We start from the raw sequence: 14,138 nt of genomic DNA on the forward strand, positions 1-14,138 counted from the left end.
ACAGATCTACCCAGGGAAGTATACATCGACGTTAATGCACAAGCAAGAGTCTTGTCATTACGGATGTTTAGGGTGTCATTTTTGCACTACATGTTTTCAGTGCGACACTCAAGCTGAGTTTTTGATAATCTTCAACTCACAGCAGTTGATCTCTATAAGGAAGTATAGATGTAGCAATCAGTGGTGACAGCATGGCTGTCCACACGAGCTAGGCAGTTCACTTGTGTGGATTTCCTGCTCTCTCTATAGCCCTACAAAGTGTCTATGGACATATTGTTTTGGGGTACGACCCGACGAGTGACTGCTACATCACCCCATAGGCATTGAGGATCATAGTTGATCTGCATTGAGGATCACAGTTGATCTGCATTGAGGATCACAATTGATCTGCATTGAGGATCACAGTTTGATCTCTCTCAGTTAGGCTTTCAAGGAAATAATTCTGCAATCTACCACGCGGTAGTGGACAAACTCAACTTTTTAAGTTGATTCCAATCATTATGTACACGGTTAACTATGTTGGTTGCCGTTACCTGCTAGTTGAGCAGTTTCTACAAAGGGTCTTACCAAGGGGTTTGACTACGTAGATTTTAACCAAAGGGGTTGGATTGCGAAGGCAACACCCACGGTTCCCAGTGCAATGCTGTTTGTTTTTCAGGTAGGAGATGTGCTCCTCTCCGTTTGAATACTGGTAAGTGAACATTACGTTCAAACCTCCAGGTACGCATCTATTAATTTGGTGTTATTCCATTTTTTGTACGCTTTGCTTGTTTTTTTTTTCAAGGCATATAAGTACGCTTGAATGTTACAGAGCCATGCCAAGGGCATGTCGGCACAAAGTATTTTGGGCCAAGTGTCCAATCTACCTTTTTGCCTTATGCTGTTACGAACCTACTTGTAGGGTTCGATTTGGCACATGTTGTCACATGGGATACAACATGGTCTAGGAACTCAAGGAGTTTGGTTTAGCCAGTGTGGAGCATGATAATGAGGGTCCCTCTCACTCGCGTCGCAGAGTGTTCGTAGTTACCTCCACACGCAAGTACAGCTCGTACTTGATGGATGTCACTTTTCCTGGCATCCTTACTTGAGACATATTCCACATGTGGAGAATATGAGTGTCTCGGACTGACACTGGCGCCCAATTCGAAATGATGTGTCGCGATGAAGTCCCTAGGTCCTGGTCGCATCCGTTCATTAGACCAATTGATGCACACAGTATCAGGAACAATTTCAATGGCCAAAAATTGTCGGGTACTAAGTACAGACTTGTTGTGATTACAAGTGTTGTGAAACCACCTTAACGGAGGGTCGTTTCTACATATAGCAAAGTCTGCTACGTTCATGAGAATGTCTCATGGTTGGTTCCTAGGTGTGACCGGGTTGTCACATTCTATTATGGTCCAACTTTTGCTGCAAAGTATGCTACGTTCATGAGAAGGTCTCATGGTTGGTTCCTAGGTGTGACCCGGTGGTCACATTCTATTATGGTCCAACTTTGTTGCAAGATTATCACGTAAGTATCGTGGAAAGTCTCGTCATGGAATTGCGGTTTGGATATGTTTGTGTTAAATGCATGCACACTAGGTGTTATGGGCCCTAGTGTTTAACACAAATTTATTTGGAGCGGCATGCAAATCCATGGATTTTATTCTTTCTACACCCTTTTGCATTGCTAGTGCAATCTCTCTTGCAGATTTCGTATGATTTTACACCCTGCCATACAAGGTGATGGCTGAGTATGGATGTTAGTGATTGGTTGCTGGAACCTCCAATCTACCTTCAACCTAGTTCGTTGTCTCCATTCCATATCGAGTATATGGCTCGATACTCAATGGTTGAGTCATAGTTTGTCGTCAGTCGTGGGCGACTTTCTGTAAGTGGTTGGGGGAAAGCACCTCACTCTTACTGTTGTTATTCATCCCGAGTAGGATGGGCAGTTTACAAGCATTCTATTTAGTACTAAAGGATATGCAAAGTGCATACGTAAAATCACACTAAAAGATATGCTAAGTGCATACGTTAGCAAGAAGTAAAACGACTGGATCGGTTACCTTTCTAGTTTGGAGTTTGCTTCATATGATGAAAGGCATGTTATGGCTACTTTTAGTCTCTGCCCGTTATTCTCAAGTTATCAACCTTAATCATCAGTTTTGATACCGTTGGCTACTGGCAAGAAACCATAGCAAGTCAAGGACTTGGTTGCTGCTGAGGAGTATGTCAGCATAGTACTTTCATGGAAAGATGAGCTGAGGTTATATTGCACATTCAAGTACCTCCAGAAAGTCTGAAACTTGGGTATACATTTAGACACCTCTTCATTATGATAACTCGTTTAACATACTCAAGTGAGTTTTAAATGGAGTCTTCACATTATGTTGGTTACGGGTCGGTTAGCCAAGACGGTTGTACAGGGACAACAATGTGGAAAATCAAGATGTTATTCTTGATTTCATTGAACCTCCCAATGAACCGGGTTCCAATTCAACAAACCGTTGGATCCATGAGGGATGCCACGGTGGAAAACATTAGTGTTCTTATGAAGATACCACCACTTGTGTTTTCGAGGACGAAAACTCTTCCAAAGGGGGGAGTAATGTCAGGACACGGATCCTGCGGGCAAGGCCCTACCCTAAAGGGGGGTCACGGACCCCGGCCACGGGCCAGCTAGCAGTGTGGACAGGGGATCCTAGGGCTAAGAGCCTATAAGTATGGGCGGTTGGGTGGAGGATCCAGGTCTCTAGCACCTAGGGTTCTCATAAGTTGTCCATACTTGGGTTGTCCCTTGAGTTGAGGACATTCATATACACACCATATGTTTGTCACAAATCTCTTCACATTTGGGGTAAGACAAGCAATCTTCCAATAGCCTTTGATAGATATCTTCAAGATCAGATTCACAAGGAGTATATAGCTTAGTCATTGATGAGTAAAGATGGTCTTGTAGGTGCTTTGAAACCGATACGGGCAAGTGAGCCATAAGAAACCATACATTGGGAACAAACATAAATGGATTGACTGCTCCATGGAATACCTATGAAAGTAAGTTTTCAACAAATGCTTTCTTAACATGGAACCAACATATCATGAAATGACATGACATTTGTTGTGGCAAGTCCCCATAGAATAAAGCGACCAATAATGAGGATAATCTTGCATGACTTTGTTAAGTGTCTCAAGCTTGGTGTGAGATTTTCTATCTAAACCCTCGTTGGTTGAAAATTATGTAAAGTTAATAGTATTGCCTTTTAAGTTTTCTAAAGTGCCATACTTCCCTTCTTTGAGCTTGGAAGAGTTGTGCATAACATAAGCCAGTTGAGACTACCTTGACTACTTTTTTTAAAGCAAGACCATAAATAACATACAAAGGTGGTCCAAAACATTAGTTTTTTAATATATTTAATTTATAGCCGTTCGAAGCTTTGCTTTGATTAGTTTTACGGGATTGCGCTCAATTGCCCACACCCATATGTCTCAAGGGTTGAACCATAGTGGGTGAGCTTAAAGACCCTCACCTTTACCACTAGGCTTAAATGTATTATAGATAGCCCGAAAGATATGCAAAGAGAAACATGTTGCGAGTTCTAGCCTTCAATAGTCATGAATGACTGCAAGGAAGGTATATCCTTAGAGTTAGGTGAATGAGAACTATAAGGTTGACAATAGCGCATCTAGAAACAATGAGAAAATTGAGCCCCAAACCTTAATTATCTCTTCTTGTGTTCCATAGTGCAATGTAATGCACACCTTGCCTTGGTTTTGTATGGGATGAAGGTCTTTATACGAAACGTTTTATGGGGAGCCTTGCTGACTGGGGTGAAGGTTCTCACCAGGGGAATTGGTCCGGATAGATGTTAGCAATGTAGAATGGCTAGCAAAGACCTCCCTCACCTACTTAAGGAATGCCCGGGGATTTGTGGCTTGGCAGGGAAGGTTTGCAAATGGGTTCAAAAGACTTTTAAAATAGGATTGTTCAAGAACGATCTCTTCTTGGGAGGGAAGGTATTCAAGAGCCAAGCACTACTTATCGCAATACAAATAGTGAGATTTGGTTACTTCAACCATATTTTGAAGGCAAGGAACTCTTGAATTTTTTAGAACACCATGAAAACTACTAAGTTCACGGAGATAATCCAAAGAAATCCGAGGGGCGATCATGGCCATTGGAAAACAGAGTAACTTTGATGAGTGGAAGAGGACCTTGGGTGTCGTAATGAATGACTGGCATGAATAAAGGAGTGGGCTATCCCTTGTCATTGGGTAGCTCCACAATGACTGGCTTGTTTGGGTAAAGGTGTGGGCTCATCTCTTGTAATGGGGTGGCTCCCCAATCAGCGGATGTAACTAGGACCACTTGAAGCTAGTATAGCTCGTCACAAGCATGGCAGAAACTTGTAAATTTTTTTGGTTATGATAACATAAACTACTCCCAATTATCCAAAAAAAACCCCACTCCACATCGATCTTGAGTCATTTCTTGAGATCGTCACCCTACATAGAAATTGACAACTTAAATTATTCATGAAAATAATTGACTACAGTTCTGACTCCCTATTACCTTGATTATGGATTTTGTAAGACAATCTGTAAACCTCCCCTTGTGCCATGAGTAATCGTAAGATTCCTTGATCAACAAAAGTAGCACACTCATATTGTAGCCTCTCTTTTGAAAGAGATCTTTTTGTAGCATGCCTTGAACAAATGGTATGCCCTTCATGAACATAATATGATCGCATAGCTTGTGCATTTATCGCCTTTAACTCTTACCTAGAATCGGCAACCCCACCTATTTGCCCTCTTCAACCTTTGTTTCCTCTTGCCCCTATGTTCTTCCCTCAAGTGTGGTTCAACTAGCCTCACTTTGTGCTCAATCTCAATCATGAGCCCCATCAAAGCTTACTTTGTGCTTGAATGATCGGATCTCTTTTCTTGCTTAGGAACATGATTATTGTTATTGCCTCAAGAGCTCAAAGCGGCCTTACACTTCTTGTGTAAACAAAAGAGTCCCCTTATCCCCTAGGATGGCCCCTTATTCTTGATAAGGACCGTCAAGGTCCAGGGTCGCGGGGCAGCAAATCTGGACCTCTCATCTACATCATATTACTCACAAGAATCAAGGCAGTGCAGCGTTGGATTCTTGACAACTCAGCATTGGTAAGCAAGGCACAATTGGACTCTACCCTACAGTGGACAAGTCAGCAATTGGAATTCAGGTGGTGCATTGGATGATCAACATGTTAGCATGCAGAACGCAAAACGACACTAAATGATTGAGGTACAATGATTTTTTGGCACGTCAGCATCGAGAATCAACGATTGGAATTCAGTGGTGCATTGGATGATCAACACGTCAACATGCAGAATGCAAAACGACACTTGACATTAAGCAGGTGAGAGTTTCTGTGGGCCCCTCGACTGTTGACTGTACATGCTCAGAGACCACCCTTTGGCCCCCCTCCCCTGGACACTTGACGGCCGGGAAAGGACCTCCACTCTCTCGTTATTAGTGTTTCCAACATGGCTCTGAGGATGGCTCTCGACCTCCACAGGTCGCCATGTGGTCTAATTACGGGGAAAGGACAGTGGAGGTCCTTTCCCTACACCATAACAAGATAGGGCACTTGTGGATACTCTCTTGGGAGAAATGGCCCTCTATTCTAGGAGGATGGTCTCTGAAGAAGGTCCACTTTTCCCCGAAAAAAGTGAGCATGAGAATCTATAGCCCTAATACGATTGGCCAACCAAGTAAAAATTAACTTAAAAGTTTTCAAATTTCCTTTTGGAAAAGTCATAAAAAGGAGTCTTCCATGGTTCTAAAAATTATGTTTCCTAACATGTGAACTACCCAACTCTAGAGAGAGAGAGAGAGAGAGAGAGAGAGAGCATTGATTTTTCTGTGTAGAAAATGAATCTTATAATCTGGTTTGCATTCTAAAAGTCGTAAAGAAAATTGCCATGACACGCTACATACAAGATTGCTCGTTTCAAGGTGTAGATTTCTAAAAGTCGTATAAAGACATTGTGGCTGCTGGGATTCGAGCCCAGGTCTCCACGGCCACAACGTGGAATTCTAACCACTAAACTACAGCCACTTGGTAGGCACGAATGCATAGACTATAATTAATACTATTATTTCAACGTGGCCAGCTTACCTCAATTAGCAGGCTGCAGACGGTAATATGGAAACTCCTCCTACAGAGAGAAAAGAAAGCCTTACTAAGGTTTAGCCATCATAAGAATCAATCCCGTATGAAGAACTAATTGATCGAAACGTTGGAAGGCAGTCTGTTGAAAACATTTAAAAATCAATCAAATTTACCGCGTCCTTCTCTTCTTAGAGGTGCAATGCTTTCCAAACCCTAAAAAAATTCTACTTTACCACCTTAACAATCTGTGTCCTCCTCCAAAAGAATCTAACCTAATTACAAACACAGTCTTACAAATACTTTTTTGTTTTCTATTCATTCTGGTTTCTTGGTCATCATGAGGTGTGCAATCAAAGCTCATCTAAGCCATCCAGGTGGGGATCATCCATAGAACACCCCCGGACCGCCGTCCCCCTAGAAGTAGCTGATAGATTGCTATAATCCCTTTAGCACACCTAGGAACTCTACACCTTGGTGTTGTGGTCATATTCTCGGCCATGTTAGTCCATTCATTGGTTGTGCCCTTTGTTGGCATTGCCCTGAAAGGGAAGAGCATTGTTTTGTTCCATGTTTCTGAAACACTCAGGGCAATGTCTACTTCTCATTGAGTGACACTCCAGGTTTTTTTATTACATACACAAAAAACTAACAACCTAAGTCATGCATATGCTTCTCTGATGATTTTCTAACAGTTTTCTTCTCTGTAACACGTTTCACTTTCTGTTTTCCTCTCTCTTTGGAAAATATGGCAATGATTGCGCACACACATGCGACATGGTTTCTCTAAATGACGAGTGCATTGGCATTTGGGCAATTTGAACCAATTTTGCTGGTCAATTAGTAGATCACTGGCCTCCCTTTCACTCTCTTTGGATTAGGTCTCCTAAGATTCTTCCTACCACCTTAATAGTTCTCTTTTCACTTGTCCGATTGGTAGCGAGGATTGGCAGAGCAATCAATGGCTCCAAGACCTACAACTGGGATCCCCACTTTTCCCCATACAGGAATACAGGATGACAATCTGGACGTGACCATCTGAGATAATAGGATTGTTTCCAACGACACTCTCTCTCTCTCTCTCTCTCTCTCTCTCTCTCTGGATCACATGAGCTGCTTCTTGGGCTAGTGTGCGTTTTCCCCATTGCGATGGTTGTGTGCTTTTATCTTTCTGTAAGCTTTGGGATGGTCAACTTTCAGCTAGGGTCTACTATCCAAAGCAATTTAGCTGTATGAATCTTTTTCTGTTGCAATTACGGGAAATTTGTTTGTGAGGATTGACTTGCAAATTATGCGGTGCACGTCTTCCACTAGCCGAGACTGGTTACACAAGTTGTATCCGCCCAAGAAAGAATTCTAGACGTAAGGTTGGTACCCTATAACCACTCGATCATCTGGTCCATCATCTCACTCAATGAGAGACACATTCTTGTATGTGTGTATTTTTTGCTTGTAAAGGGTCCCTCTATGTTCAATGCGCCAGGTGAGTTTACTGGGAGGAAGATGGGCAACATCGAAGTTCCTTTCTCTTGTTTTAGAATGGCCATTTGATTCGTCACCTTGTTTTCATTCATGTGTTTGTTTTGTCGAGGCCCTTGTAGAATGCACTGATTCCAACTTGGGTGGTTCACAAAAGGAGGAAGATTCTTCTGTAACCGTTTCTGTTTTCTGTGCCTGGTTCTGCTAGCTCTACCTTTTTTGGTTCTTGCATGTAGTCCCTGTGCGTAATTTCTGACATAAGTATGTTGTATACAAAACTATTCTTAGACATTCACACCTAGCCACTTGAAGCTTTGATTCTGATTCTCATGGCATCAATCTTCTTTGCGTCATCTGGCATACCTGCAGCTACATAGATATTAGACATGAGGATATAAGCTGCTGAGTCAGTTCTATCTACCAGCATTGCCTCCTCAAAGGCCCATCTCCCGATGTTCACATCCCCCCAAATCTGACAGGCACCAAGAGAGCAGTCCAGATTAAAATATTTTTGGGAAATGGCATCTCTTTGATCATGGATCCTGCTTTATCAAGATGCCCTGCACGTCCGAGAAGGTCAACCATGCAAATGTAATGCTCCATAACTGGCTTCATGCCATATTTTGAGCTCATGCTCATGAAATGCATATACCCATCCTCCACTAGGCCTAATTGACTACATGCAAGAAGCACTGATGAGAATGCTACTGTGTCTGGAGTGAGGCCCTCATCCTGCATTTCTTTAAAACAACAAAGAGCTTCCTTAGCATGGCCCTGTTGGAAGTATCCTGCCATCAACGCACCCCATAAAACAACATCTCGAAAAGAGAACTCCTTTAATAATTGGTGTGCCTTTGAAAGAGCACCACACTTTGCATACATATCAACTAGGGCAGTGCCAAGAATGATGTTATTTTTCAGTAGTCCCTGTTGAGCAATCGCATCATGAATTTGCTCCCCCTTGTCAACTGCTCCTATGCTAGCACAGGCTTTCAAGATGCTAGCAAAGGTCACGGCGTTTGGAGAGAGGCCTTCACGCTGCATGCACTCAAAACAGTTCAACGCTTGCTCACCTTGGCCCTGTTGGGCATACCCCGAGATTAGCGCACTCCACGAAACGACATCCCGAGAGTGAAGCACCTTGAGCACTCTTTGAGCTTTTTCAAGAGCACCACATTTGGCATACATGTCGACCAGAGCCGTGCCAAGCACGATGTTGTTCTCCAACAACCCACATCTCGAAATTGTATCGTGAATTTCTTCCCCCTTTTCAATTGCTCCTATGCTGCCACAGGACTTCAAGATGCATGTATACGCCACCGCATCTGGCATGAGGCCATCAAGGTGTACTTGTTGAAAACACTTTAATGCTTGCTCACCGTGACCTCCTTGGGCATAACCTGCAATTAATGCATTCCATGTGACAATGTTGCGAGAAGGGAGACCCAGAAGGACCTGGTGTGCTTTTTGAAGAGCGCCACATTTGGCATACATGTCCACCAGAGCGTTGCCCAATTGCACATATTTCCCAAGAAATCATTGTCTGTCGATTTCATCACGAATCCTTTCTCCTTTGTCAATTGCTCTGATGCTCGCACAGGCTTGCAATATGCAGACAAAGGTCACTGCATCAGGAGAGATCCCCCCCTTCCCCATTTCTTCAAAGCAAGTTAGTGCTTGCTCACCATGGCCCTTTTGGGCATACCCTGAAAGAAGGACATTCCAAGAGATAACATCCCAAGATGGAAGGTCCTCAAGCACTTCTCGTCCCTTCACAAGACTACCACACTTCACATACATATCCACCAGTGCAGTACCGAGCTTCAAGTTGTTCAGCAACCCTTCTCTGGAAATCTTTTCATGAATTTGTTTCCCCATGTGAAGAGCACCTGAGCTGCCGCAAGCCTTCAAAATCGAACTGAATGTCACTGCATTGGGGGAAAGACCGCCTTCTTGTTGCATTCGGTCAAAATATCTGAGTGCCTTTTTCCCTTGTCCATTGTGGGCATGACCTGCTATTATCGTATTCCAAGAGACAATATTTCGAGGGGAAAGCTCCTCAAAAACCTGCTGTGCTTTAACAAGAGCACCACACTTGACATACATGTCCAATAGAGCATTCCCAATCAGTGTATTATTGGCAAACAACCCCTGCCTAGATATCTCTTTGTGAATTTGCTCCCCTTTATCAAGTGATTTCAAGGATCTGCAGGATTTTAGGACGAAAGCAATGGTCGCCACATCTGGAGAAAGGTCCTCATGCTGCATATACTCTTGCTGCATCTGGAGAAAGGTCCTCATGCTGCATATACTCAAAATGAATCAAAACATTCTGATCCTGGCCCTGTTGAGCATATCCTGCAATGAGAGCATGCCAAGGAATAGCACTTCTGCACTTGTGCATGTCAAGCAGCTCTTTTGCTTTGGAGAGTGCCCCACACCGCACGTACATGATGACCAAAGCATCGGAATAAGTCTCAAGCAAACCATTCTGCAAGATAACATCATGTACTTTGCTGCCAGATTGAAGATCTTTCTTTCTGGCGCAAGCCTCAAGCAAGGCAAGCAAGCCATCAGCATTGTCATGGATTTCAATTGCACCTAGCATGGACATGAAGGGGCCACGGTGGTGGAGCACGGGGGCGCCTGAAGGTGTAGTGTAGGTGAGTAAATTTGTTCTTTTGTTGTGGATACGGAGAGCCTAGTCTGCTGCCCTGGAAGCACTTGCCTTCTCTGTGAACTTGCGGTTCTGTCGTGGGTTCTCCGCCATCTCAAGCGTCCACAGCTGCCGAATCGTTGCCATCAATAAGCTGGCTCTACAACTAGTCTTGCTCGGTGGACGTTACTTAATATACTTAATATATAGTTATAGTTATTATAGTTATAGTTAAAAAGACAGGGTCGGTTGCCATGTGGCAGCAAATGCGTTCTCTTTAAGGAGCTTGGAGCCTTGGTCCAGCTGGCAGCACATGCGTGCGTGAGAGAGAGATAGATAGAGAGAGAGAGAGAGAGAGAAACTGACGCCACTCAGAATTAGGCTTTGAGATGCCTTGCCAACTCGGCATAATACTCCAGCTCGGCATGTCTCGCCACCTCGAGGTGCGGGCGCTGAGCTTGAACCTGCCCTTGAGCTGCGGGCAGTGCGGGGTCCACGAGCTCTCTCTTAGCTCTTGCTAGGCTACCTCTCTTTGTCTCAAGTTGGGGCCCATAAGCTCTCTCTCTCTCTCTCTCTCTCTCTCTCTCTCTCTGTGCGCGCACGCAAAGCGTGACCTAGCCTCCTTCCTCCCTCTAACCTCTCTGTGAGCTCCCCACCAGGCTGTAGGGCAGCGCCTGGCTTGGGGGGTTAACCACAACCTTGCCCTCCCCTCCAACACAAGAAGGGCACTACCCTCCATCCCCCCATAATCATACCAAGGCCAAATAGATTCTGTCGGCCGCTACGAGGAGACAATGCGAGGTTTTTCCACTGACAGATTCTGCCAGTCGCCGCTGCGAGGAGATAGAGCTGCTGGGTGGTGTTTTTAACGCGCTGCCGACTTGGTGCTGGCGGCTGCGAGGAGATAGAGCTGATGGGTAGTGTTTTTAACGTGCTGCCGACTTGGTGCTGACCTGCGAAGCATATTTTGGATTGCCTTGCAAAGAACGACACCGGGGTTCCCATAGTCAAAGGATCAACCCTCCTGCAGAGGGCGCCATTATGCCCAAGATATCAACAGAATCCCAACAAGCCTCACACCTCACATGTGACATGTCTACCTTTGGCACACCAGCATCTCGCCCACGAAGCTTCTTCACTGTGGCCACTTCCCCTTGAAAGGATCCCTCCGTCCATCACGAAACAAGAATCTCAGCTCTCGAAGCTCAGACCAAGTCTTCATAGAGGAGAATCCAGCCCTCAAGCAACGGCTACACAAGCTCGAGAGCTCGCAAGAAGCGGAGAGTCAAACCCTGTTCGCAAAGGCAGAGGAGGTTGAAGACTCCCTCGTCGAGGTCACAGTTGTTCAAAAGAAAGTCCATGAGGTAACACATGGAATCACAAAGAAGATCAACACCGAAATACAGACGGCCTTTTAAGAACGCCACCTACAAGAATCCCTCAACCTCAAAGTGAGAATTGGGGGACTTCCGTCACCTTGGTGCACTGATGATGACACACTACAAAATGCGATTGCTAAGCTCAACGACATCCTCCAACCAATCACCATCGAACCCAACACCGTCTCTTGGATCAACGACACAAACAAACGTATGCCACTTGAACACTACATCATCACCTTCAAGGCAAAGGAAGAGCGGATGAAGCTATTACGCCAATCCCGTCTCCTCAAGGGAAACAAGTTTTGGATAGCAGAGGAATTGACTACCAACCAGCTGAAACTCAAGGCAAGTGAGCTCAAGAAGATACACAAAGCCCACAAGCAAGATAAATGGGTAGTCTACCAAGGTGGTAAAGCAGTCATCCAAGAGTTTCAAACTCCTAAAATGACGCCTCCAATATCCCTTGACCTCTCTTAGTTTTTTTTCCCTTAGTTTTAAACTATATTCTTTCACCCTATCGATGGTCCCTCATACCTTAACTGATTTGTATCCCATGCTTTCACTAAAAGGAATCGTTATATTGGTTTTTGTTTTGGTCTCATAGGTGATACCTGACCTCAATGGACGATAAATCTATCTATCTATCTATCTCTCCTACCCTTGCTGCCTCTTTCCTATTGCCCCCTGGATCACAGGACCAGCAGCAATACTTCGCCTACACTCCGAATAACGAAATGGGAAAGGGAAGGTGGAAAGTACAGAACGTGTGACAAGCTGGACATGAGGTGATTGTCAGGAGGGAGAGAGTCACAGGTCGAGAGAGAGAGAGAGAGAGCGCTTTCTCATCAAACAAGGATTTCGCGTGCCTCAGGATGTATGTGGGCGAGCGCAGCAGGATGTGTTGCTGCCATTTCCGTTGTGCAGGGCCATGGGTGCATGCCAAGCTTCTCTCCCCACAACTTCTACCGCCGTTACAAGTGCTGGGCTATGGCAGTGTCCTAGTCCTGCTTAATGTTTTGATGCGGTCGAGCTGTGCTATGTATGGAGCCTCAAGGCTCTCTCTTCTCTGCAGGCCACCGTAGTCAATTTTGCATCCAACTTTCTCATCTCCGGACTTGGAGGCTACCTCTGCTTCTCCGAGCATTCACCACCCCAGGAGTTTTAACTCATGTATCAGTTTTTGCAGGGCTCCTTTGTTGGTCGCAATATTCAGGTGTAATTGTTGCGAAGAAGAGCTTCTCAACAAAATTATATCAAGAAGAGCTTCTACATGGTAAAAACTTGGCAATATGCTCAGTCTTGCTGTCCCACTGTTGCAAGCACAGGTGTCGAGATGCATTCTATTGGTGCATTACACGAGCTCGCAATCTCCAGGAAAAAGAAAAGTCCTCGAGCAGGGGTAAAAAAGGCAGGAGGAAAAAGAATTTCAGTAGCCTTCTGTTCATATAATAGGTGACAACTTTATGTGAGGATAATTAGTGCATTTATAATACAAAAAAAGAGAGCGGGATATAAAATAAAATGAAATGATGTATCATCTCCAATGCGCGCGCACGCACACACACACAAATGAATTGATATATTGACGTCTTCAAAAAAGCCAAAGTGACCTATGAGACCAAAAAAGTTACAAAGAGAGTGATAATGCTCGAGAGAGAGAGAGAGAGAGAGAGAGAGAGAGAGAGAGAGAGAGAGAGAGAGAGAGATGAAATGATATATTAGCGCATATTTGTACCTTTCCAATTTATGGGGCAGAATCTTCACATACCAAACAAGTTACAAAGTGATGAATTCGATAAGGTGTCCGAGTACCAAAAAAAAAAGTCATATGAATTTAATAAAATGTTTGAGTACCAAAAAAAAGTCGGACGAGTCTATACTATCTATAGAGCGGAGAGGATTTTGGCCCCCCTCCTTTAGACACATGTTCTCATTTCCTCCATCCAATGAGTGACCCTTGCAATCCGGCGTCATAGGCAACACAACGCACACACAAACACACACACACACACTGAGAGAGAGAGAGAGAGAGAGAGAGAGAGAGAGAGAGAGAAAGAGAGATATGTATGGAGCCTCAAGGCTCTCTCTTCCCTGCAGGCCACCGTAGTCAATTTTGCATCCAACTTTCTCATCTCCAGACTTGCAGGCTACCTCTGCTTCTCCGAGCATTCACCAACCCAGGAGTTTTAACTCATGTATCAATTTTTGCAGGGCTCCTATGTTGGTTGCAATATTTACATGTTGTTGCAAAGAAGAGCTTCTCAACAAAATTATATCAAGCGCATGAGCACCTAACATGTGATTTCTACATGGTAAAAACTTGGCAATATGCTCAGTCTTGCTCTCCCAGTGCTGCAAGGTGTCGAGATGCATTTTATTGGTGCATTACATGTCATAAAATCTAATAACTAACCAACCCAAATGATTTTCTCATATTAAACTGATCATTTAATGTGGGAGAATAAACATGAACAAGGG

The 14,138-nt window shown here is 44.2% G+C and overlaps 1 non-coding gene and 1 pseudogene across 1 annotated transcript; both read right to left on the reverse strand.

Moving 5' to 3' along the window:
- Nucleotides 1-6,020: 6,020 nt before the first annotated feature.
- On the reverse strand, nucleotides 6,021-6,092 carry TRNAH-GUG (transfer RNA histidin (anticodon GUG)). The gene has a single exon. It is a non-coding gene; the product is annotated as a tRNA-His (tRNA).
- A 391-nt stretch (nucleotides 6,093-6,483) lies between these two features.
- LOC147437336 (pentatricopeptide repeat-containing protein At2g33680-like) lies at nucleotides 6,484-10,593 on the reverse strand (annotated as a pseudogene).
- Nucleotides 10,594-14,138: the final 3,545 nt, after the last annotated feature.

This window comes from Adiantum capillus-veneris, chromosome 17 (genome assembly GCF_014529385.1).
Source record: "Adiantum capillus-veneris isolate H3 chromosome 17, ASM1452938v2, whole genome shotgun sequence".
NCBI lineage: Eukaryota > Viridiplantae > Streptophyta > Polypodiopsida > Polypodiales > Pteridaceae > Adiantum > Adiantum capillus-veneris.